The sequence below is a fragment of the Hipposideros armiger genome, unplaced genomic scaffold, assembly GCF_001890085.2.
Source record: "Hipposideros armiger isolate ML-2016 unplaced genomic scaffold, ASM189008v1 scaffold_57, whole genome shotgun sequence".
NCBI classification, from domain to species: domain Eukaryota; kingdom Metazoa; phylum Chordata; class Mammalia; order Chiroptera; family Hipposideridae; genus Hipposideros; species Hipposideros armiger.
Genome location: NW_017731407.1, coordinates 2,286,393 through 2,311,893, shown reverse-complemented (window position 1 = coordinate 2,311,893; position 25,501 = coordinate 2,286,393). Strand labels below are relative to the sequence as shown.

The 25,501-nt window shown below is 36.7% G+C and overlaps 1 long non-coding RNA gene across 1 annotated transcript in view; it reads left to right on the top strand.

Moving 5' to 3' along the window:
- LOC109381985 (uncharacterized) overlaps positions 1 to 17,211 on the top strand; it is a 60,144-nt gene extending 42,933 nt beyond the window's left edge. Inside the window, exon 3 of the long non-coding RNA XR_002123853.1 lies at positions 17,129 to 17,211. This is a non-coding gene — a long non-coding RNA (uncharacterized LOC109381985). The remainder of the gene's footprint in view (positions 1 to 17,128) is intronic.
- Positions 17,212 to 25,501: the final 8,290 nt, after the last annotated feature.

Below are 25,501 nucleotides of genomic sequence, written 5' to 3'. Positions count from 1 at the left end.
AAGGACTTACATTAAGTCACCTAAACAAATAGAAGAAGTAGTGCTAGAACTGAGATATTTAGAACTCTGCTGTCCACTAGCCACAGCTGAAATGTGCCTAGTCCTATTTGAGATGTGTTATCTCAGTTTTATCATTTCAATTTGATTTAAAAACCCAACAAAACCATTGAGCTCCTAATATGTAATTCTAAGCATTACATTCAGTATATTTTGAGGAGAGGAAGAAAAGGATCATAACAAAAGGAAATCAGACCTTTTCTGGAATTCTCTAACCAGATCCACATGAGAGGAATTATACAAAAGATTCTCTCATTAGATTTTGTCAAATACATTCTAAAGGAACCATAACTAGTGTAGATGGGAAGAACCTGAGATTTTCTTGGCTGGGTGAGTACACTGCTCTAACACACCCAAGGGCATTTTGGCAGGTGCCTGGAGGGAGGATATGGTCTGTCGTATGGTCTGTCCAATTGGACTCCACCCACGTGGAGGAGGACCTTGGCTGAGGACAAAGGAGTGAAGCACATTAAGGAATAGCTGTATGAAAAACGCAGCTCAGAGTTAAGAATAAAGGAATTGTTGGAAAACTAATGAACCATAAGATCTCTGTAATCGCCTCTTAATAGGTACATTGTTGAATAACACTGGTGTGCTCTAGGTTAGTTATACTTTGTTACACCCGATTTCATGAGCTTTATGGCAACATGCACCTAGTTCCTGCACAAAGGACTGAACCTACTGTTGTCACTTAGAGCACAGCCTGGTTATTACTGCTACAGATTCCAGTCTCAGAAAATATTAATATTTTCACAAGTAGCTGTTTACAAAATTTAGAGTGCAACGAGGGAAAACCCAACGACTATTGCAATTTTTCAAGGTTTGTGCGGAAGGGGGAAATACACTTGTGTGATATTTTAAATGAAATTTTACTTTCGGAGTTCTAGATATATTTGCTGTCATTTAAAAATTAATAACTGTTTTTCCTTTAGCATAGTCTGTGTAAAGAAACCCAATCCACTTCTAAACTGTTCTGCCTTCCCAGATACATGGAAATTCACTACTGTTGCTGACAAACAAAATGCCACAAGATTTGTCGTACAAATCACATTATAAGAGATTCCAAAAACTTGACAACGTTGACAGTTGTTTTCAGCAAATGGCTGCTTTACTCTGTACTGTCAATGTTGATGTCCTTGTGCACATGTAAAAGAGCAATGTGATTAAGGCAAGCTTGTCCACGCTATATCTGAGCCAAGTTTTCCGTCTCCGCGTGGCACTGAAAGATTGCTCAGCTGTTGCAGATAAGGCAGGAATAGCTAGCAGATTTCTGCCATTTAAAAAAAAAATTCTCTGGGCATGCATTTCTGTAGGAATTTACCAACATCTGCTGCTGACCTAAAGTTTTCTATAGAAGTAGCATATTTAATTTATGTAAGTACTTCATCATCGTATTGGTCAAGCCTGATTTCCTTAAGAAATAATGAGTTGCCTTCACCAAGAAGAGATGGGTTGAAGTTTAATATCATTTATATTCTCTAAGTTGTCATAGGAGCTTCAGGCCTCATACTTCCTTGGCCCATCTTACATTTATTTTCTGCATGTTCTCTAAATTATATTTCAGCAGAGAAACTTTTTAGAGAGAAGAATAAAGAGCTAAGAGATTTTGGTGATTCCACAGAAGGCCTACACTTCACACATCTTTTTTTTCTTTATAGGCTCAGAAAATGTTTGATTTTTTTTGGAATCTAATTTAATCTGGGAGGATTTTGTAGCTGAATTTTAGTGTGATTTAAAATTGTCACATGTGCTATCCTCAAACGAACATAGGACTTAGGTATTTCCCATTGTCAAGGTAACTTTTGATAACTTCTAATTCTTTTGATTTTGGACATCATTTATTTACCATTGCTCATTTTTGAAATGTATTCTCTATGTGTATATTGTTTTAATTCCGGTTCTTTTTGAATATTAATTCCCCTCAAGGAAAAAATACAAAACTTAAGTCCATCCTGGAAATTCAAACCTGTCTTGTAATGCATTTGTTATTTGATTCATCTGTTCTTACTCTTGATCACCTTCAAGTACAGCTGCATGCTTTAACTGTCTGACTTGTCTTTGAAAGTCTTAAGCCACATTCTTTGGAACAGTTGCTTCATGTTGGTTGAGATTCTCTGTGGCACTTTTTTCCATTCACAGGAGCCAACAGCCACCATAGCAGACACATAGTTTCCAAGGAGGCATTGTTTGTGATTCCTGAATCTCAACAATTTCTTGTAGGAATTGCATTACCATGTCTGAAACCTTTGTGCTGTAAATTATAATTAAATAGTACACATTTATACTGTAAAGTTAAATTAGCACACATAATTTAAAAATACTTCCCTTCTAGTACCTAGCAGAGGGACACAATTTAAATACCCACTAATAAAATAAAAATAATCCAATGGCCCCAAATAAGTAATTAGCTAAAGATATTAGCAACAAAAATTCTTTCAGGAAAAATTAAGAATGAAAAGAGATTTGAACTAGAAAGGGTAGTGGCTTTCATAAAATAACTCTTTATTTCCTAATCTAGATCCACATTTTCCTATGAGCACCTTTAGGTTGTACTAAAAATAAGGCAATTGAAAGTTCAAATTTTTAAGTCCCAAATTACTGCCTTTCAGATTCATTGAGGCATCTGAAAATTGGGTCAAGGTAACAATGCATAATTTGAAAAGTTAACAAAAAGTTGCTAATGGGAATAAAATGAAAATCAATATAACTGTGATAACCTTTAAAGCCTGTCTTATTTCCATTGTCAATTAAACATTTTAGGAAGCAGAAATCTTTGTGAAATATTTGCCATAGCTAGTGTCTTTATTTTCACACAGCCACAGAAGAAAGGAGATATTTCGCGTAGAGTGTTTAGATTCTCTGATTAAGTAATTGATTAAAAAAACATGAGTGGCTTATAAAAAAAAAAGTTGGAGTAAATATAATAAAGCAAAATGTGCACCAATAAAGAGGAGCAAGCAGGCAGAAAAACATGGACATGCTCTTATTCTTTTTTGCTGATTTTTATTTTCACAAATTTTTATTTTGTAAATGCTCTTTAGAACAATATTGATAATGATGTTTTATACTTGAATAACAGCTTATGATCTAGAAATGAGATAATGTTTCATTCATGAGGTTTATGAAGTTCTGGTCTTAGCTTCTTCCTTAATTTATATATTTTTTTAATTCCAGAAGTGCATAATCTGTCTGGAACTCAGATCTTCTCACTGCCGCTATCCTCCCAAGTTTGGTTCAATCCATTTATAGCTATGTCATTGAGAGACAAAAACAAGGAGTGTGAGGAAAATTAAACCATCATTTGTGTATATACAAATTTAAAAAGAAATTCCTTTCTCTAGATAAACACATATAATCATGTTCTTCTATACATATTTTGAGTTCACCTTTTGGCACCATAGCTGTCAGGAGAGAAATGAGAATAAATTGTTCTTCATAGACATCTGCGAGATATCAGAAATATATAAGTAGCTTAAACACTTGCACTTCCCATACCTGCTCACTCTTCAAAGCCATAAAACTCCAATCTGTAAGGTGACTGGATTTTACTGGTGGATGAAGGAAGGTGTGGTTGCTTCTCATTTGCTTTTGAACTTTTTCATGATACTGAGAATTTCATGAGGCAAAAGTGATGTTATCATTTATGCTATAAATATACGAAAGTTTTATTATATTTTTTCTGGGGTGTGTAAGCTGAAATCCCTTTTACTGAGTATGTCTAGTGTTGGGAACTATTTTCCTGGTGGGCTGAATTCGATGTCATTTGGGTATGCAAAATATTAGCTAGGATTTGGGAATGAAATTATGTTTAAAATAAAAGGCTGCCAGAGGCCTGGAGAGTCTTTCTCTCTAGGGTCCAAATCCTTTGGGCCACTCTGCTCTGGCTGTGTTTCTGGGGAGTAGTAATATGCAAGGATGTGTAAAGGGGGTAAGGGAAGAGATAACTAAGTACATCACTAAATTTTAAAACCGTATGTTCTGTTGTTTTGACAAGATTATCGAATACAATTAAGAAACTACAATGGCCTGCTATCACCTCCAGGATAAAGTCTAGATTCCTTAGTGTGGCCAAGAAAGACTTCATGCATCGCCTGCTTTTCAGACTCTTTTACATTACTTCTTCATAGCTATACCAAGCTATGAATTACCAAATATTAACTGTGTTCTGACCATAGCTGGAATGTCTTTTACTAGAAAGCATTTCAATTTTATCCACGTGTATTCACTCTTTCAAGACAGGGTTCAAATGACATCTTCTTGGTGAAACATCCCCTGACCGTCCAAGGAAGACAGTAGGTCCTTTGGCTTTTCCCCTATTTTTGGCATTTATTCATAGAGTATCACATTGTACAGTACTTGAAGATATATTTATCTCCCAAACTAGACTGTGACTCTCTTGAGCATAGGGATTATAGCATATCCATTTTTTTATTCCTTGGGTATTGCATAGTACCTGGTCTATGATAGGTGCTGTATAAATATTTGTTGAATGATATGCAGCTTTGTACAACATTTGTGCCCCAGCCTCAGATAATTAGTGAGAGTTCATCTATCATGAGAATCCCTCATACCAGACAAGTTGGAAAGTCTATATATAAACAAAGCGCTTCTATGCATATCATTGACATTCAAGAGCCCTTACAAGATGCTTTTACCTTAAATAATGTTTATTTTCATGTGCAGATCATTTTGTAGGGCCAGCATTATTGTTTTGAGCATCACACTTCATATAGAAGAACTAATTCAGATACATTGCAACTCATAAAGAGGTAGCAGAGCTGCCTGGCCACCATTTTTATTTAAAAGTATTCATTGCAGTTCAGAACAAAAGTTGGTAGGGAAAATTAACTATAGAGTCTGAAATACTAAAACCTTACATAACAACCGGTTAATATTTCAAACATTCAGACCATAGCTAGGAATTAAGACATAATCAAAAGGCATAGAAATACAAAGGAAAAAAGTCCACCATTTCAATCATGGTGGAAGAGCGCTTCATTCTTCTTCTCAGGCAGAGCCTACTCCTTCTCTAGTTTTTGCAGTTCTAACAAGATTTTGTTTGTTTCCATGCCTTTTGGAGATTAGAAGGGCCCTATTACTCACATTTGGGATTATAAAACTTCTAGATTCAGACAAATGAAAGAAACAGTAAATGCCAGCTGAAAATTGGATTCTGGAATGTCAGAGGAAGCAATATTTTAAAAAAGTAGAAGATAAAAGGGCTTTATTGTTTGTCTGTGGGACATTTCAGTATAGTTCTAGCTAATCTAGCCTTACCTCTGAATTAAGGGACAGTTGTTAGGCATTCCTTGCCTCCTTCTCTCAGACACCTACCCATTTCTCCCCGTCTCTTCTAACAATTTTGCTCTGCCCTTATTCTGTGAAATACTCACCATCTAATTTCCCAAAAGCATAATGTGGGTCTTTAGAGCTGAATACACATGAGGGTTCAGTCATGGGGTCAATATATGAACTGAACAGTTGGAGCACTTCACTACCCTCCCCCACCACTCCATATACAAATGTCTGCTTCTGAATCCCTGTAGCTCCCACTAGTTTGCCATGGGGTGCCCAGATATGCCCTGTCTTCACCTGACTTCTCAGTGTACCTGCTGCTTAGATGCCTCCAATCCCTGTCTTGCTAGACCAGTGGGTCCTCCTGGTCTCAGTGCATGGCAATTCCTGTATGGGACCTTCCATTGCTGGCGAATTCTGGACAACCTGACTGGAAATTTGAGATGATAATTTTTAAAGACCTCTGGATTTTGCAGCTGACTCACTGGAACTCTCCAGTGAAATATGCACAGTGACAATGGCTTTAGAAGTTCAGGGGAGTAGTAAAGATTGTCGCAGAAACCATGGAATTTTCATAGCAGTATTGTCCTTTAGGCCATGGACTACAATGGAGACAGCCTCCCCTATCCAAAGAATGACTGTCCTCTAAAATATGCCGTTTTTTGAGTTTCTTTGCTTGTTGCTGGCTGTCATAAACGTCCACAGACAGAATTATTCAATGTGGAGTGTGTGGTTCTTTCTGTACCGCTATGCCACCCACGAGAAGAGTATGCCTGGGGCTTTAATTTGTGTAGCATTGCTTTGCTGACTATGAATTTTGAACTACTAGTGTTGCCACCTTCCACTTAGTGATAATTTACTATTCTATTCCATGCTTGTGTTTTAGATCAAGTTCTTATGGTACAATTTAGGAGCTTTTATGTGCATTCCTGCTTGCTTAGATAAAATTACAACACATGGCTTAATTAGTAAGATGTGTATGTTCATGAAGGAAGGCACACTTCCCACTGATCTTTCCCCCCATTTCCAGCAAATTGCATCCTGAAAATGTTTTGGAGAAGTAATGATGCCATTCCCTGAGTAGCATTTATTGTTATTTAGAAGTCTGTGAATTAATAATTGAGTAACTAACAAAACTGTACTATTCATCTTGGCTGCAAGCATCATTTCCATAATCCATTAGCTTCCACCATCATGACTGTCACAGGTATGTGTCTAGATAGCCACCCCTGAGGACAGATTTGAAGCTCTTTGCGAACTAAACGTTATTATTTGTTAACTGTTTGAAATTTTTTCATTTGTACTTTGGGGTCTTGAGAGCTTGTAGTCTTCAATGGAAATATTGTTGCTGGGGTAACATGCTAAACTGCCACATTTAATACTGAAATCGTTGGTCGGTTTGGTGAAGATACAGAGGTGTTTCCTGGAAGACACAATAAAAGGTGAAGAAAGAGGTTCTGAAAGTGAGCGTTGTAAGCTCTGAATTAGTCTAGTATTCATTTTATCTAAGTTATAAAAATTGTTAAACCCTAGTTATGTAATTAATTTACTGAATCATGCTGGAGCGATCTCTAATTTTTTTTCTAAAAGACCTATATTTTCAGGGTACTTTATTTGGACTTATATATTTATTATTATTATTTTTAATTATAAAAATGTTATATTGGTTTCTCCAATTCTTATTTTATTTCATGGAAATTGGTGATTTAATCACGAGTAACCTCTAAAGTTCCTTTCAACCCTAATTCCTGTGGTTCTTTCCTTTGTATTTTTTTCCTCAGGAGATTTCTTAGGATGTTTGGTTCTGGTTCTCATTTGGGTAGTGGTGCCGAAATGGTGGCTTATCTCTCTGAGGTCATCAGTTTGGGCATAGTCTTAATGTAGAGAGCTGATTTCAACAAGATAACCCATTCAGTACTTTTTTTTTTTTTGGCAGGAGTCTATTTCTTAATTATATTTGGCTCAGCATATGGCATTGTACATAGGTTTTCTTGCCTTTCCTTCTACTGTATTTCTAAGCTTTTATAAATACTAGGAAGCACTGGTACCTTTAAGAGGGTCCTCCAATACTCACTAATGTTTCCTATTGTATTTCTTAAAAACCTGTGTCAGAAAATACACTGCCTAGAACTAGAACTTGGATATTCTTAATTTTAGTGTATCTTGTGAATATTGATAGGTCTTTTGTTTTTTTCATGTTAGAGTAACTCAGAATTACTCTAATGCCTGTGCAACTTTCAGTAGTTTAGAACAATGGAAATTCAATATTTAACATGAAGGATTTTTTTTGGAAAATGTTTGAAAATTTTCTGGGAAAAAATAGATTGACTTTATAAAAGTTATTAATTTCACTGACATGAATTAATGTCATAAATAGTTATTTTGTGCTTTTTAATTAATTTAAATAAAAAGGATTTAGTTTAAGAAATAAATCCATCAGATTTGAGGATAGTAAATGAATATTATATGTATAAAGTTACTGGTAAGACTGGTGGATTCTAATCAATAAAATCTTAATGATTTTCCAGCAAATGAACATTTACCAAATAACTATAAAAATTGGTATAGTCAGCGCAACTTTTTAAATACTAAAGGAAAATGTCAATGTGGGTGTTTTAAATAATAAGTATGCTTTGAGCAAGTGCACAGTAGTTTTATTTTGCAGAATTAATAGTTACTGTATGAAAATAAGTCACAAGAAGTTCCCATTGAGTCAAACGTTGTAACTATTAACTGAAATTAAAAATATTTTAGTACAAACTCCATCCTGAGGGCCTACTGCCTTAACTCCATGGTAAAAGTCAGTAAGAAAGCCTGGTTTTATATAAAAGCATTAACCTTAAAACAAAACTTCTTCAGACTGTGTCTGGCGCATAAGTGAAATGAACCCACATCTTTTCCAGTCAGAGGCCAGCAGGGCCTGTTCCCTAGAAGGAAGACAGGGAGGAAGTTTTCAAAGCGGTGAGCTTTTGCCTGCAGTGGCTTAGATGACTCATTCTGTCACAGGGGATAATTTCACTGCGACCATTGAGATTTTTATTTTCTTTCTGGGAGAAGGAATAGATGGGTTTATTTTAAGTACTGGGCAAAGGGATCGTTAGTGGGAGTTCTGCACAGAGCTACCCAAGATGTGAGCTGGACAGGAATCATTCATATTCTTAAGATAAGTTACTTCAAAATATGAGTATAATTACCCTTGAAATGTTACTTTTGAGTGTTTTTTTTTAAAATGCCCTTCCCCCCCCTTTTTTTTCTTAGCGGGTAAAGGAAACACTTAAAATAATGACTGGGGTTAGTGGTATTTATAGGCTAGAATTGTCTGGTAGTCCTTCTTTTCATCTTCAAATAAACAGATGACCATATGTAAAATGACCATTATATACTCTGAGTATTTTAAATCTGACTTTCACGTTTGGAATGCTCCTGACATCACCTACACAAGGATCGTTGCTGCGAGCCTCAAGTTTCTGCTTTGCTTGAATGTGCTAGGAAAGCATAGCAAACTAAGCCTCCTCATGTGCTCCTGCCTTCCCGGCAAGAAACTCACCTCAGGCTAATAATGAATGCAGAGAGACAGGTCTGTGCTGTGCCAAGGTTGTATGCAAACTGCTCAGGATCATTTGGGGCCCTCCTGGCAGCTCTCAAAGCATTTCTGGGTTTACAGCCCTCAGAATATCTTGTGCAGCGGGTTCCCTAGCTCTGACCTGTTACTAAGAGTCCAACCTCTAAGTAAAAAGAAGTGCCTCATTTTTTTTTACAGGGGCTGCTCTGCAGAGCAAGTGGCAAGTTCTTTCCTAGGACCACAGTGCTGCTTCGGTTTTTTTTCCAGAAAAATGCATTGATACATTTGCAGCTGGTGGGGGCACTTCTTTACTGCCCATTGTGGAATGCATACCAAATAAAAAACAGCACGATTTGTAACAGGCAGTCTTATATGCTTTCCAGGTTACTCAGATATTCAAACCTGCATAACCAGCCATCAATATAAGAAATTCTCCTCTAAGCTGTTAGCATATTACAGTCTGTGACTTTTCAGCTCGGGGAATGATACTCATTTCTCCATCTGCCCCATTCAGAACAACTTCTCCTTTACTGCATTTAGAACAGTGTAACTGAAAGGCAATAAGGAAAGGCAATATCATAGACTGGTTCACATTACGCTGAATTTTATTGTAGTCTGACATTGTGAGTGAACCTTTGGAATTCTTGAAAGCAGCATAAAGACAAAACCTGCTTCTAATGGACTGAAGAAAAACATTCTGACGTAGTGATAAGTGGGGTGACTTCTAGAAATCATGACTTGAAAACATTTTCTGAACAAGTGCTATTTCTGCTATCCAAATTCACAGAATGATAATAAAACAGCCTGCCCTTCGCCAGAGCTACTAATTTTTCCCTCTAAGGGCAAGCTTCATTTTTAAAGATATAAAGTGATCTATAACTCCTCCAAACTTCACAAAAAAACCCTTGTTTTCCATTCTCCTCCAATTCTTTTCCCAAATGGTCGTATCAAACGTATTAGAATTTAGGTACTGTGAGAGTATTTACTTATCTCTTTATTTTCTATTTGGATACATCAGTGGTGTTTATAATTATGAACTATATATTTTTCATAAAAAAACAAATCTACATCATTCTCTACTTTGAAATATGTGGAGTTGTATATTCTTTAGGTTTGAATTATTTTAGAGAACTAGTATAGATATATTTTTCAACTACTAAGGGGGTTTCAATAAGAATAATAAAGGGTCCTACAACCTGGGGCCCTTTCCCCAGGATCTTATGGTTCAAATTAGAAACAAATGATTAATATGGATGACGAGTTAGACTGAAAGTCATAGATTTTTACAGGATGTCAGGAAAAGAAGTTCCCCTTTTATTAACCCAAACACAAACTATTTTTTTCCCTCTTTTCTCCCTCGCTACCACTGCCATGTCCCTGTTCTTCACTTTTCCCCAATTAATCTCTTCTGTTGTTGTGCCTGGCACATAGTAGGTGCAGAGTAAATATTTGTGTGTGTGAATGAATGAAGGACGTTCAGGATACAAGAGCTCCTTGGTTCACTTGAGTCAGCTGGCTCTTAGCAGTATTCAGTGTATAAACTGGACGTGTTGTTGACAACTCTCTTTGCTCTTTGTGTGCATAAGCTAAGAATAAACAGCACTGAAGGGAAGGGAGTACTTCATTCATCGGAGGATTACACCATCATAAACTCACTAAAGTGTACCACACAGAGCCAGTGATCACAGAAGACAGGCAACCCAGGCCCCATCATTAAATATAGAAGCCTGTCTTCACTGTTTTTATCCAAACAGACACTCTGTATTTTGGAAATTTCCACCACACTTCCTTTTGAGTTGTTTCTTTTCTTAAGATACCAAGACTGAAGCTTTACAAAAGTAGACTTGCTCAGGGAAGCTGGTAGAATGATGGCTATACATTTCTTCATCCCCCCGAGGAGACCATGGTGTTAATGCTTCTTGGCTGACTTTTATGCCCCTAAAAAATGTCTATACGCTGATGGAGAGACTAGAAACTCTGACATTCCAAGAACTGAGGTTCAATAACTAAATGATCCCTCTTTCTCCAGAGCAAATAAAAGTGATATTTCAAATCTATATCTGTAGTTGAACACCAACCATATAAAGAAACTCAGGTAGAATTGGTAAAGCTATTTGTGGTCTACCAGAAATGTTTTACACCTAAAGTTTCAATATTTTTCCTTCTTACTACTGAATCATTTTGTATGTGTGTGTGAGTGTTAAATACCATCTTTATTTTTGGTTATTTAATCTATATGGCATTTAATCCTTCATACAGCATTGGACATATTTTTATGGTTTTAAAATAGTTAATATTTAATACAATATTTTTACTAAATTATTTTTAAACACTAAAATATTTTAAAATATTCTATTAAGTTATTTTAACTATTACTAAGACTTTACTAAAATAAGAAAATAGGTGAAAATAATGGTGAGCCACAGCAAAGGGAGAAATGTGCTCATCTGCTGAGGTGACAATGTGATAATCAGATTGTGTGGATTCACCATACTCTGAGCAATCTTCCCATCCCTGAGTAATATCCAGTGTCCATTGGGTTTGTTTTAAAGATGTTTGTATTCCTCACTTTCTTGTAATGCCTTACACCAACTTAAAGTAGCTTGAATATGTTTCTATTCCTTGTTACCTGAAATAGCCAAACATACTCATATTATGAAGGTAAAATGGAATAATAGTACATTATGTAGAAGTTATTTGCAAACTATTTGTAAACTGTAAGCTAGTGTTCAAATATGAGATGGAATTGGAGACGCTTAAGACATAAATTAGTCTCAAAAGTTAAATGCTTGTTAAGGAAAAATTCAGTTGGTGGTCAACTCCAATTGCAATTGTATATGTATATATTCAGTCACTTTGTGAAGTAATCTAGAGGTAGTCAGGACTAGTATATTACGATAACTCTTTACTTACCCGACTAGTGATCTTTTGGCAACTTAAGCTTTTTGCAGAAAATACTGTTGCAAAACTTGTAGGACATTTATATAGTAGGTTTTTATCCAGAGCCATATTTATTATTGTTTAGCATAAATTTGTTAAAATATTTAGATCTCTTTTTCAATCTCAGAACAGATCGGCAGGGAGAAGGTGAAATAATATTAGGCGTAGGCACTGCATTAGAAAAGTCTTAACTGAGAGCCTGAAACTGAAGGAGAAAGCAGCCAACTTTAAGGGCAAACAGGACACACAGGCATATCATAATAGTGGAGACTCATACTGATGACATAAGACAAAAATTTTTAAATTTGCATTCTAAAACATTTTTATAGTGGTAAGAGCATTTCAAAAACATCTTAGAAATTATTTAATAGAAATGACTAAGATTAAAGTGTTTAATTCATTTATATACGGAACAAATATTTGTTTGGAAAATGCATGTTTGGGGCCATCTCGTTAATGAGGTGGCATTGTGTTTAGAACTGAACACAGTCCCCATCCATTCTTTCAAATGGTGACCCTTTTTGTTTCTCTTATAGCTCCTCCAGACTTAATTTTCAGAGTTTTGACATAAATAAAAAAAACAACAACATTCTTTGGTAGATCATAATATCTTAAGCCACTCCTCAAAAGCAGAAGAATCGCTATCTGGAAAAATGTACAGTAATATGTACATTTCTTCTGCTCTTCATTTGATGCCGATACATTCACTGTTATACCGATGATACTGTATACTGTAAACTCTGCAGGTAAAATTTGAATAAAGCTAATGCTACTACAAAAAAATGGCATCCAAGGGAGGAAGCTTGGAGCTCTGAGGTTGTGAGTAAAACCCCCCAGTTTTTTGATGTTACATTGAAAAAAATTGAATATGTAACTAATGTTTCATAGGAAATGCTTCATTTTATTTCTTCCATGTAACAACTTCCCTGTATAATGGAAGTACTTATTTGTTTCGTGTTTAAAGGCTGAGAAAGGAACTAGAATTGGTATACGGAGGCCCTCAGCTGCTCATCATGCTACTGTTTGACCATGACGGCATGCTTACCCTCTGTTCTCCTTACTCTGACACACCGATCATCTGCCCTGGGGAAATCTGTCTTCAACACCAAGTTACTCCTGAAAAAAAAAAATAACGCCACCCACATGGTAGACAGCTAGGAGGAGAGGGACGAGAATGATGCCCCATGGCTTTTTCCATTTCTCTTTCCTCAGGTCTGGGCATGAGTTGCCAGTTGCCATCTAGTTATAAAGAGGCTTGATTTAAAACATTTTATTTTCTATTCTCAGATTGGGAATTTGTTTTCTATGAAGGTCATCATTATAGCAAAACTCAACTATATGATAGCAAAAATTTGGCTGGTCCATGAAGAACGTTGTAAAGAGAATCTACCCATGATCCTGAAAAATACTAGACTACTGCATATTCAGTTCCACAATTTTGTAATTTTAACAGGCTCTCCTGAGTGCCAAATCGCCAATCCAACTGACTATATGGAAACTTGCCATCAACATGCCTGCCTCTAACAAACTGATGCTGTTACTCTATGTTATCCAGCTCGGGCTTAGAGACTGAAGGCTAAAAAGCATGTTGAATTTTTATGGTAAAAAAGTGCATCAGGAGGGCAACTAACATACTAGGTTACCCTCCCAGGTTGACCCCTGTCCTTAGGTTTTTATTGCCTGAACTGGCACCAAAGAAACTCCTTGAAAATAACACATTCCTTGTCCATTCAGTGGTTAATGATGCTTTAAAAAAATCACAGTTTTGTGACTGTGACCTAAATTATGCCAGAAGCTGTAAAACCATGGTTTCTTTAAATTCAAATATGACCCACATGCTTTAAAACCACTACACTGACCCTATAGTACTGTTGGTGAGTGTGCGTGTCCTCACATAAACACACACAGACACACACTCACACACACACAAAACACTTGGCATTAAATGACTCGATAAAAGAAATGCTATTTTTCAGACTTCCATGTTAGAGAAAAGGCTCATGAAAGAGATGTAAGTGAGCTTTAAGCCAAACATTTGTTTGGCCTTGCTGCAGCAGGCTGTAGGAATGTAAACTTTTTTTTTTTTCAATGACTTCAGCTCCTAATTTGAAAGCTAGGATTTTTAGGAGTGAGCAAGAGACTATATTTGGCCAAAAAATTCTGCTGGCTTTACTTAGCCACTCTGCACATTCAAAACAATACTTCTTTATCAAAAAAACAATAGTCTGTTTTATTCACAGCACATGTAGAAGTTGGAACATCGACCAAATTCTACTTTCTTCTCTCGCAGTGTGTCTGTAACCAGCTAATGAGCTGCAACAGAGCCTGGCCTTCATTTTCAGCACATTAAGTTCATCCCTCATAGGAATTGTGGTCTGGCTGAGGCACCGCCCCTAGGTATGGGTGGGATTTGTTTCTTCTACCAGTGGTAGGTTAGCCACATGGGTACGTGCTGTCGCACCACACAACAAAATTTTCTCTATAATAACCACTCTAAGTAGCCTTTTGCCCCACAAAAGTAGATCCCATTTAATTTACTTTGTGTTTATAGCACTCCCTCTCAAACCACATATTGGCACAGACTGATATTTATACAACTTTTTATTTTAAACTATTTATTTAGAGTTGAGACTTCAGTAGCACTGCCTGTCAGATTCATTGAGCATGATTAAATTCAGGATGCTGAAAATGTAAATTGGGAAGAGTGATGTGTGTGCGTGGGATTTGTTTCTCCAGCGCGTGGACGCCCACACATCTCTTACTGAAGTAAAGGGAGGTTACACATGTGTTGATAAAATTTGTGATACAAATTGCTGATAGGAAACTTTATGTTGATGGATGATTAAAAATAATTGCTTTTGCCTATTGTGTCTCCATCTTTCTTTGATAATATAGTTGATCAAATCAGTTATGTATCATGCATCTAAAAATTTCTAATTCAGAAGTAGCAGTGTCATTAGGGATCTCTTTTTATACACAATGCAATATCTTTTACTCAGTTATTCTAATGGAAGTCTCTAGTCAAAGGCACTTGCCACAGAAGAAAAAGGAAACAAAGTTCTTGACTTTGTATTTGACCTCTGCTTTGGGGCCTCACCTGAGTTAGATTTTTATTAAAGAAAGTTCTGCAGTTCTTTAACTTTTAAACTGAGGGAAGGTATGTAAATTTCAAATCGAAATTTTACCACATAAAATGAAGTGGCATATGGTCAATTTTTTTACTTATGGTAGTCATTTCACACTGTTAATGATATTGAACCTTCATTTTCTATGAGTTCTGCATGTTGTTCATAAATCCCATAATATTTCATGATCTAAAAATACAAATAAAGCCTTGCTTGCATATTTGATCCTCTTATTTTCTTCTTTTGATGGACACCTATCCATTTTTTAAGAACTGGCTCATGTATTGCCTCTTCAGTGAAAAATGTCCCACTTTCTCAAAGCACAACATGGTTTTAGCATAGTGGGGTAATCTTTTGCGATATTAACCAATGCTCCTGTCCTCCCAGTATTTCCTGAAACCTCTATCTTTGCTCCTAACATTCAGGAGGCTAGGCTACTTCAGGGAAGGGACAAAAAATGTTTTTAAAACAAGTGGTAATAAAGAAGTCAACTTCTTTGTTTTTGTAACTCAAAATTAAGGTCCCAATTTAGAAAACTGATTTGAAAGAATAAGGGGAAGTTTCTGTTGTGCTTCACTCAGCCCAGAGTAGGTAAAGATTTCATGGGTCCTGGGAACGGGAGAGACTTGAGAAGGGAATAAGGGAGCTTAGATGCTGGGACAGTCCCTCAGAAGGGATGCACTGTCTGCCCCTGGAGCGCTAGAAGAGCTGAGAAGTGCTGGGACGAGGAGGATGTCCCCAAGTCACCACAGAAGAGATGGGGGCATCCCCATAGTCTAGAGAGAAGGAACGATGCAGTGAGGACTAGATTCCTTCCCCATCTCCTCTGCAGACAGCCTGGCACTTCTTAAGCCCCTGGAACTTAGAGACAACCCAGAAAAGAGGAGACTAGAGGAGGCCCTATTTTTGCCGCTGTGTGAGTGGGGGCTTCAATTAAAAAATAAATTGTTATGAAAAAAAAATTATACAGTTTTTTTTCACATCTGAGTTTGGCGGCTCCAGGTTTGTATGCATCAGAAGGAACTATGCCTTCCTTCTTGTCATACTCCTGTGACAGAATATGTGACACATAGTAGGAACAGTTGGTAACAGAATGAATCAATATTGTAGAGCCGGAGTTGCATGCCAGCTGCTCCATATCTTTGATCTGGTTTCTCTGTTGGGTCAGGAAAAAAAAAAAAAGTCCTGCCTTATTTTTGCCTGCTGCATGTCAGCTTGGTCTGTTTACTCCTATGGTTTCCTGAATTCCAAAACAATGTGGCATTGCCTGAAATTACACTTCAGTGTTTTCTGGATCATTTCTGCTGCCCACCCTACTTGCAGTGGCTCCACTTCAGTTCCTTGAACCCCAGCTGCTGTGATAGCTCGCTGTCACTAAACTCTCCGTGCGTCCACCCCAGAGGAGTTAAGACCACATCAGTGCTGGGGAACTGGCTGTCTTCCAGAGCTGCACTGTGGGTCATTCTGTTTCATGCTTTGGTGAGGTCTATTTTCTCCATGGCCTTTCAGTGGGGAGAGGGACCTGGGATAGGGCAGAGCCTGGAAAATAGAAACAGAATGCCCAGCGTGGGTGTAAAATGTCCCCTTTCCCCCTTGAGTGGAGGAGATCTGTTCAGAGGATGGTCCACTTACACATTCCCTTCTAGGCGATTGTTATTCTCTTTTTTTGGTTGCTGTTGTTTGTTTGTTTCTGACACCTGTAAACCAGATGGGATACCCACTGCCACTGACATACTGAGGCGTGTTGGATGAGATGGGGGCTCTTCTGTTTTTCTCTCAGCCCTTGTAAAGGCAGCTGCCGTTTCCATCACGCACTGTTTAGACCTCAGTATCCACGTCTTCTAAGTCACATCTGTGTGATCCAAAATGTCCTCAAGCATTTTTAAACTTCAATACACTAAGGACCAATGTCACTTTGATGCCTTTTACACATAAGTTTAAAACATGGAAGAAAGTGTAAACTGCCCCCCCCACTCCTATTTTTTTCCTGTATCAGTTCATGTAGTGATGGTTACAAGTAGCAAATCATCCAATTCAAGTTGGCTTAACAGGAATGTGAGGGCCTCTGAACTGAACGGTGGTGTAGTGTAGGTGGTTCCATTTTGTCAAGAAAACTTGATTATTTCTATTTTTGCACTCTGCCTTCTAGAGCCTTCCTTGTGGTCACACGATGACTGCCAGCAGCTGACACCAGGGCTGCCTGATTTCTTGTCCATGTGCTGCAGAACTATGGGATCCACTCAGGAACCTCCTTTCCCAGAAATCCTCGGCACATATATCCTTAAATCATATTTGCACAACTTTTGAGACACATCGTATACATACAACATGTCACTTTCCTCCTCCTTCATTTACCACCTCTACCATCTGTTTGGTTAAAGTAGATAAAAAGGGACGAGGATCTTATAACATATCAAAATGGGCCTGGATGAGACTGCAATGAAGAATATACTCTCGGTGCCACAGGCTCCAGCTGCTGGCAATTAATCACTCTCACTTAATTAATCAATCAATTGAAGCTGATTGGGGTTATGAAAAGAGTTTAGTGAAACTGTGTTGAAGCTCCAGTACTGATGTTTGTTAACAAGACTGGTACTCCCAGACAATTGGTTTCACCTCTCAGAAACCCAGTTTTCTTGTGAGAATCGAATGAGATGCATGTAAAAGCACACATGTTTACATTCTACAAATGTCAAGTATTATTATTATTATTATTATTCCTGTTTTAAATAAAATAGACTGGTCTTCATTATAAAAGATCTACATTGAAAGGTTTTGTAGTGTATCAGAGTCTATTAAAAATAAAAGTTTATAGACACTTTCAAATGGGCAAAACACTCTGCTAGATGCAAGGAATATGGTGTGCAAAAATAAATGTGAATGTTAAGAGAAGATGAAATAAGAAAATTAATATAAGGTGTTATAGGAAATTGAGTTGCATCTTCCAGGGCATACCTAGAAAATTCACTTTTTATCCTTGAGTAACCACCTCGTATTCCCCTGTGTATTCTCATCTGAGCAAGTAAAAGAAAATTTGGCTAGCTACAGATTTAAATAAACTAGAGTCCAGTTAATTGAGTTTCTGATATATATGTTTTATGTTAAGAAACTTGTATGCTTAGTATTTTTTGATTTATAGCTAATGTTGCAGTATATATTAATTACTACATCAACTTTTTAAAAATTAGAATTTTTCAGCACTTCCTTAGAAAAACTTCTTATTCTGTAACTAATTTCAAAATATTGAAACATGAATGGTAAATGTAAAGTTAATTGTTTTAAATTTTTGAATTATTACTACCAAAACCAAAACCTCTTTTTCCACTTGAACTGCCATAAATCTGTTAAATTTAGACCTTAGCTGAGCAATGGTCTATTTCAGATTCTTCTAATAGTTCTCCTTGCTCCTTTTGCTTTGTTTTATCCAAATTTATTTTAATTGATATATGTCATGTATTTCAACATTTTAAGTGTTTCATACTGTTTATGGAAGTTACAGAAACAGAAGAAGAAAGATATGGAGGGAGAGAGAAAGGCAGGTAGGAAAAAAACTAGAGAGGGACTTGGAAAAAGGAATGACCAACTCAGAGCTGAGGGAATCTGATGAGAGACAGGTAGTTGGTTAGAAGGTGCAAGTGTCAAAGAGAAGAAATGAGATCCAGACAGAAGTTTATAGCAGTGAGAGAGGAGATGAGGGGTAAGTGAAAAGTAGACTGTCAGTGATGCTGAATGTTTGAACCTGCCTGATCTCAGAAAGGTTAGGAACATTGGGTGGGGAGGGTATGGAGGTAACGGTGCCAGACACTGTGCTAGCCAATTTACAGAAAACCCTTCACTTCACATAAAGCATCTTATTTAATTCTGCGAATAACTGTGCCAGGTATTAGTATTCCTTTTTCACAGATGAGTAAACGAAGGGAGAGCAAGCTTTTTGTTTTGTTTTGTTTTTTTAAACTGGTAATTCTGACTAATACATACACAGAAAAACCAAAAAGGAAACCCAAGTGGCTCCTTGGTTAGTTTGATTCACATGGTCATTGAGTGTGGACAATTCAGGTCAAAAAAGGCCACCCCACTTTCCTCACCAAATACCAAATTGTGATTGTGTATGTGTGTAAGAATGTGTGTTTGCAGAGAGAAATATTTTTACTACAGTAACTTTCTTCTTTGTGTTCGTTATATAATATTGACTTCACTCACACAGCAACTTGATTGTGTGTGGAAAATGTAGCTCCATTATTTTGTCTATAACTACGCTGGCTCTCTTATAAACGTAAAGGCCTATGTGGTTTAAAATTCAGTCCACTCCAGTAATTAAAACCATTCCTTTAGGTAATGCTGCACCTTTAGGAAAACATGCTTTGTCTCCCAGGCTTCTCAACCTTCTGTCTACTCCTCAGCGCCCTTTTCCAGTTGGTGTCCCAGTGTGTGGTGGAGCAGTGATGCTTTCTAGTCTAGGAGTGGTGGGGAAGAGCTGGCATCTTCGAGTGTGGAGTCCTCCTGATCCTCTCGTTTTCAGGGTGATGTTCCTTTGTCTGTTGTCTTGCTGGTACTCACAGCTGATGTGAACACCTTTTATCTTGGCTTGGTTGACTCACCCTCACCTTGGCTTTCTCTGCTTTACTCCCTATGTGGCTCCCTGGATGAAAGCCCAAATCCTGCCACTACCATAGCGGCACCTTGCATGCTAGCTCTCAACTCAGCTGTCAGTTCCCCATGGGATAGGGGTGGGATGCTGTGGGAACACCTGGTTTCTATGCAGGAGTTTAGGAAAGCCATTCATCAAAGCTAATAGATCAGCTCCCAGGAGGTCGATGCGGACATTCCCCAGGTGTGGGACAATTTGAGTTTTAGTCAGATATGGAATTTGAGGTTGTTCTTCCCTTGGGTTTCCTGCCCCTTACCATGAAGAAGAGTGAAAGCCAGAAAGAGAAATTGGGAGGCAATATCTGATTGCTTTCCGTACTCTAATGTCTTCAGTCCCCAGAAACAGAAGGGGCGGCCTTTGCTCCCCTTCCTCTCTGTCCTAAGTTCTTCTACCAGAAAACAGCCAGCCATATGGCGTGGACAGTTCGTAGGCGGGAGGTAATTTTTCTTTATCATGAGAATTCTAGATCTAGTCCTTCAGGCCTAGTCCTTGAAATGTTAAGTAGGAACTAAAAGAATTTAGCAAATCCATTTATTCTCCAGAAAGCCTTGCTCTCAAACTAAATTTTGATCCTTTCCTGATCTAGGGTAATAAGTTTTCTGGCTCTGCCTTGAGGTGGGAAACTGCAAAGAAATGTGATTTAGAGAATGTCGTGAAATACATTGGTTTAATATTTGCAAAATACCACTCATCGTACAGTTACACAGACGCAGACAAAAGTCAAGAAGTATAGCTAAATGCGTGCATACACTGTCTAGCTTCACGTAAAATTAACACAGAATCACTTTCTAATCCATTTTGTCTAGCAAGTAAGAAAGCTGGAGAGCTGATTTTACTGTGAACTAAAAGTGAATAAAAACTAGTAGTATATTTAGAATACAGCCTATTAAAAATAATTATAGCCATTGTGACAAAACAAAACAAAAAAACACAACACACACACACAACACACACACACAAAACTGGACAAACACTTTTATCAATAAATAATGAATTAACAAAAAGGTAACTTTTACAGTGTAACTTTCCTGAGCTGTTTTTAAACTGGTATTTCTCGAGATTGTTTTCTAAGCATTTTGTCAGGAAAAAAGCTTTAGTAAATTTCATTTTATGAATGTTACAGTTTAGAGTTCTGTTTTATGTGATGGCAAGATAAGCTCACTTCTTTTATACTTTCTTCCCCATTAGATTTCACTACTTATAGCAGGTTTTGTAAATAGAGATGAAAATTAAATTAGCATGAAAAGTGTACCTAGAAAATCATGTGAATTCTTTAACGAAGGCTCTACATTTGTTTTACCGAAAGGGATTTTGTGTGTGTGTGTGTGTGTGTGTGTGTGTGTGTGTGTGTGTGTGCGTGCATGTGTGTGTATGGTGCAAACTGATAATTAGAAGTATTGAATTAGATAGTTGTACAAGAATAGTGGGAATTACCCACTACTGTCTGCATTTGGTATTCTGAGCCAACATTTTCCCCAAATTCCAAATTCATCATAAAAAGAAACGTCTAATGACCACATTTCCTAAAATCATCTTTGAAATTATGGACACATTTATTTGTGTTAATATGAGGTTTGCATTTGAATTTAGATGATGGCGCTGTGGATTGCTTTTGTGAATAATTTCATATAAGGGCAGTTTGTAAGCACAGATAAAGCCAAACGCAATTATAACATGAACCCTGTTCTTCCTCCTGTATGCACGGTACTGCATAAGTCTAGAACCTTTTTCTTTATCGCACTTGTCAAATCTTAATGTTTAAGAGTTTTTCATTCCAATATACATATAAAATGTATACATAATGGATGGAAGAATTATGGCAGTACTCTTTATTTCCTCCTCTTCAATAATTACACATTCATCTGTCACTCATAGAAAAGTGGAGGTCTCTAACTGCTTTAGTCTTGTTCCTTGGGAGATGCCGGTTTCCCTTTTTCTTACGAACTTAGAAGTATAGATGTAATGTAATGTTCTCACCCATGTAATATTATTATAGGCTTTTCTTCCTGTTGGTTTTGGTGACTTAATTATGAAAATAAAATGTTAAAAATGATTTTAAAAGATTTCTCCCTCTGCGTGCGGTAATTTAGGCAACACCTGTGGAATGCAATTTGGCTTGAGGAATTCAATACCTATTTTAATATTGGGCAGAGGAAGAAGCATATTTACATATGACGCTTATAATCACTTTAATTTGTCATGATTTCTGGAACATTTAAACAATATTTTTGGAAAAGAGGATCTTGTTGACTGTGCACACTATAGTAATTATTACTTTTAATGGAAGACATGTCTTAAACCTGAGCTTTCTAGCAACCATGCCTGGGCACTGATGACATTCTTTAACTCTCCCTACCCTTTGTGAGATAATATACAATTTAGTATCTAAAACTATAGTTATGTATCATTGTCAAAAACTTTTTCTTAAACATGTGAAAAATAATTTTTTTTCAAATAGTGATGCTTTCACTTCATAAAGATTTATCTGAAAAACAACACTAAAATGAAAATGAAGATCTCCTTTTTTATTTTTAAACTTATCCTTTTAGTGGCTTAAGAGGGAACTGGTTAACATGATTTTTAATTTGTCTCAAGGCCTGTGGAAAGAAACTGGCTTTCTAGAATGTACATGGTTGAACATCGTACAGAAATAAATATCTCTCCCCCCTTGGAATTTAAATTGTATCTAGTAGTACTATTTTTATACCTCTTACTAGGAAATGAAATACCTCTAAATTTAGTGCTTTGGAATTTTATTTCCACTAAAAATTTCTTCAGATATGTGAACACCATAGTAACAGCTTTGCAAGCTGATTCTTCATTACAGTTCCCCGATAAGAGCCTCGCTCAAGACAGTTCCTTTGGGATGACTGAGACTAAAAATCAATTCTGATAACATTAGAACAAATTTAAAGATGGGGAAAAAAACAATCAGAGAAAGCATGCATGCTGTGGATAAACAGCTACCTTTAATTTTTTTTTTTACTCAAAAGCTAAAATGCATTTTTTTAAAAATTATTTTTTTGTATTATTTTATATCTACGTAGGATTTTTTCCCCTTTTAGAAAAAACAACTTTTATCAGAGATATGAAAAATTCAGCTGAATTTATTTATGGCAGAGGTAAAGATCTTTTTCATGCTTTACAACAACACCATTTTTACAAAACATACAGGTAAGTAATATTGAGAGTGAAAAGATGACTGCAATGAGTATATTTTAATAAAATGTTATTAATTAATTATTTTCAAGAAAATCATTGCATTTAAAAAACGTGTAATACACTAGACTGAGCTCTGATCATCTTGGAAAGAAGTCTGTCAAAATAAATCAGGTTGATAACTGATTAGCAGAACGTGTAGTCTGTCATTTCTAAATACGTGCCCAATTTCTTCCCATAAATCTTACCTTTAAAATCTTCAAGGGGAAAATTTATTTTGGGCACATTGGCCATGAATATCAGTTGACATTTATACAGTGCACAGAATTTATACTGTGGGTTAGGATGTCGGCCATAATTCTAGGCTGATAGTTTGTAAAGGGAAGATTCCATTTTGTACTGTTTATAAAATGTTACTCTGCACTTCTATGCTCCAAGACTAACAAAGTCTATCCAAGTATAGTCAAGCGCTGCAGTTTAACTTATTACATTCATTAAACTAGGCTTAGATTGTCCTAATTATATGTTATCAACAATTAAGGAATGGATCACATGCCACAGACTGGCTAAAACATTCTGTATTCTTGGCTGGATGCCAGCGGAGGTGCCAAGTTCCATTCTACCTTGTCATCAGCTGCATCTCTGCTTTTGCAGTACAAGCAGCAGCTGTGCTAGACAAAATAATCTAAATTCTCACATGCACTTTTCCTTTAGGAAATAGCTCACACTGAATTGCATTTCTGGTGCGAATAGTGCTACACCTGAGTTTGTGCTGGAAATGTTTTTTTTTTCCTATGCAAATATAAATTTTAACTGATATAATCTTTCTTGACTTTCAAATGCATTTGTCCTATCAAAATAATGGTCTTACTTTTCATCCTGAAATTATTACCAAATGGATTCTGTGGGCAGCAAAGTACTCTTTGCTCGTTCAGCAATGATTTTCCTATACCTCAAATTACATAATTTTATAGGTGCTCTGTTTCAAAGGAAAACAATCTTTATTGATCCAGGCAGTCAGAATTAATCATGGCTCTCCGATCTCAAAACTCCTAGCAAAATCCTTTTATTCAGAACACCCGGGTGCCAGACGCTCCACACTTTACAAATCCTTGTGGGATGATGGGTTTTTTCAAATAGTCTGATTGTTCAATCTAGCGTGGCTTCTGAAGCAGAGATTCAGCCAGGCTTTCCCCTGAGCAGAGGCTGGTCCAGCCAATTTTACGTAGAGCTAAATCTGACCCAGCTTTTACTTTAAATTGTCATCTTTGTTCTTGGTAACATAAAAACGAATGCCAGTAGTTGTTCTTTCCATGTGTTTGGTAGAGAGAAGATCCTGGAGTAGCAGGTGTGTGTTATAGCAGGAGCAAAGGAAATGGTGCCAGGGTGCCCTGCTAGGTAAATAAAACCCAACAACCTAAGTTCTTTTGCTCCTCAAATAGATCCTGTAATCGACAGTCTTGGAAAGCTAGTCTCTATAAGAAGAAATGACTTTAAAGTTCACCACAGAGCTTACATGTGGGTTGACATATATTTTCAGGTTACCAGTCTACTTGGTTATTAAAAGCTTTACTGCATCTTACACGAATCAAGGTGGAGGGGTAATACTAAGTTCTTAATTAGAAAGAGAAGATATCAAAGAGATTCAAAAGACCCAGGCAAGGTTTCTAATTTACATACAACTTACCCTGTGCCACTTTGTAAGGCATCTGCTGAGATCATTTTTTAATGGGAAATTTAACTTTTCAAATTTTACTTTATAGTAGGAAATCTTTTACTATTCACATAAATATGCCAAGAAATTCTTTGCCAAAACCAACTTCCCAGAATAATAATTTTTTTTTATTTCACAAAAGATTCTCCCCTTTCGCCCCCCTTTTTTTCCCTTTAGTAGAGGATCTCCCTAGAGATTCAGATTAGTCCTCCCAGGGGAGAGTCTATTCTGTTTGATCTTGATAATATATTAGCCTTCTCTGCTCAAGAGCCAACCAGTCAAATAGTCCCATTATCTGTATGCATCCTCTCTCATTTTTTTGCACCAGGCTAATATAATAAATGCAAGTCTAAATAATATTCAGGTTTTTCCTTGCAATTGGGAACAAACTCTTGGTGATATAGCACTTTGGTAATTGGTTTGCATGTTTGGGTCATCATGGATTCCCTGGCACCCAGGGCAGTGTCTCCAGTAGGTTCTTTTTTTTTTTTAATTAATTTTTATTAAATTTGGGATAACATTGGTTAGTAAAATGATATAGGTTTCAAGTATACATTTCAATAATACATCATCTATATATTGCATTGTGTGTTCACCACCCAGAGTCAGTTCTTCCGTCACTATATATTTGACCCCCTTTACCCTCTTCTACCACCCCCTCTACCCCCTTGCCCTCTCATAACCACTAAATTATTGTCAGTGTCTAAGAGTTTTGGTTTTGTTTGTTTGTTTGTTTGTTTGTTTGTATTGTTCGTTTATTGCTTTCAGTTTTGTGTCCCACATGAGTGAAATCATATAGTGCTTGACTTTTTCTGTCTGACTTATTTCACTTAGCATGATAATCTCAAGATCTATCTATGTCGCAAATGGCAGCATTTCATCTTTTCTTATGGCTGAGTACTATTCCATTGTATATATGAACCACATCGTCTTTTTTTTTTTTTAAATTGGGGAATCAAGGAAGGGGAACAGACAAGTTGCTGTCCTTTTGTTCTTCAGTC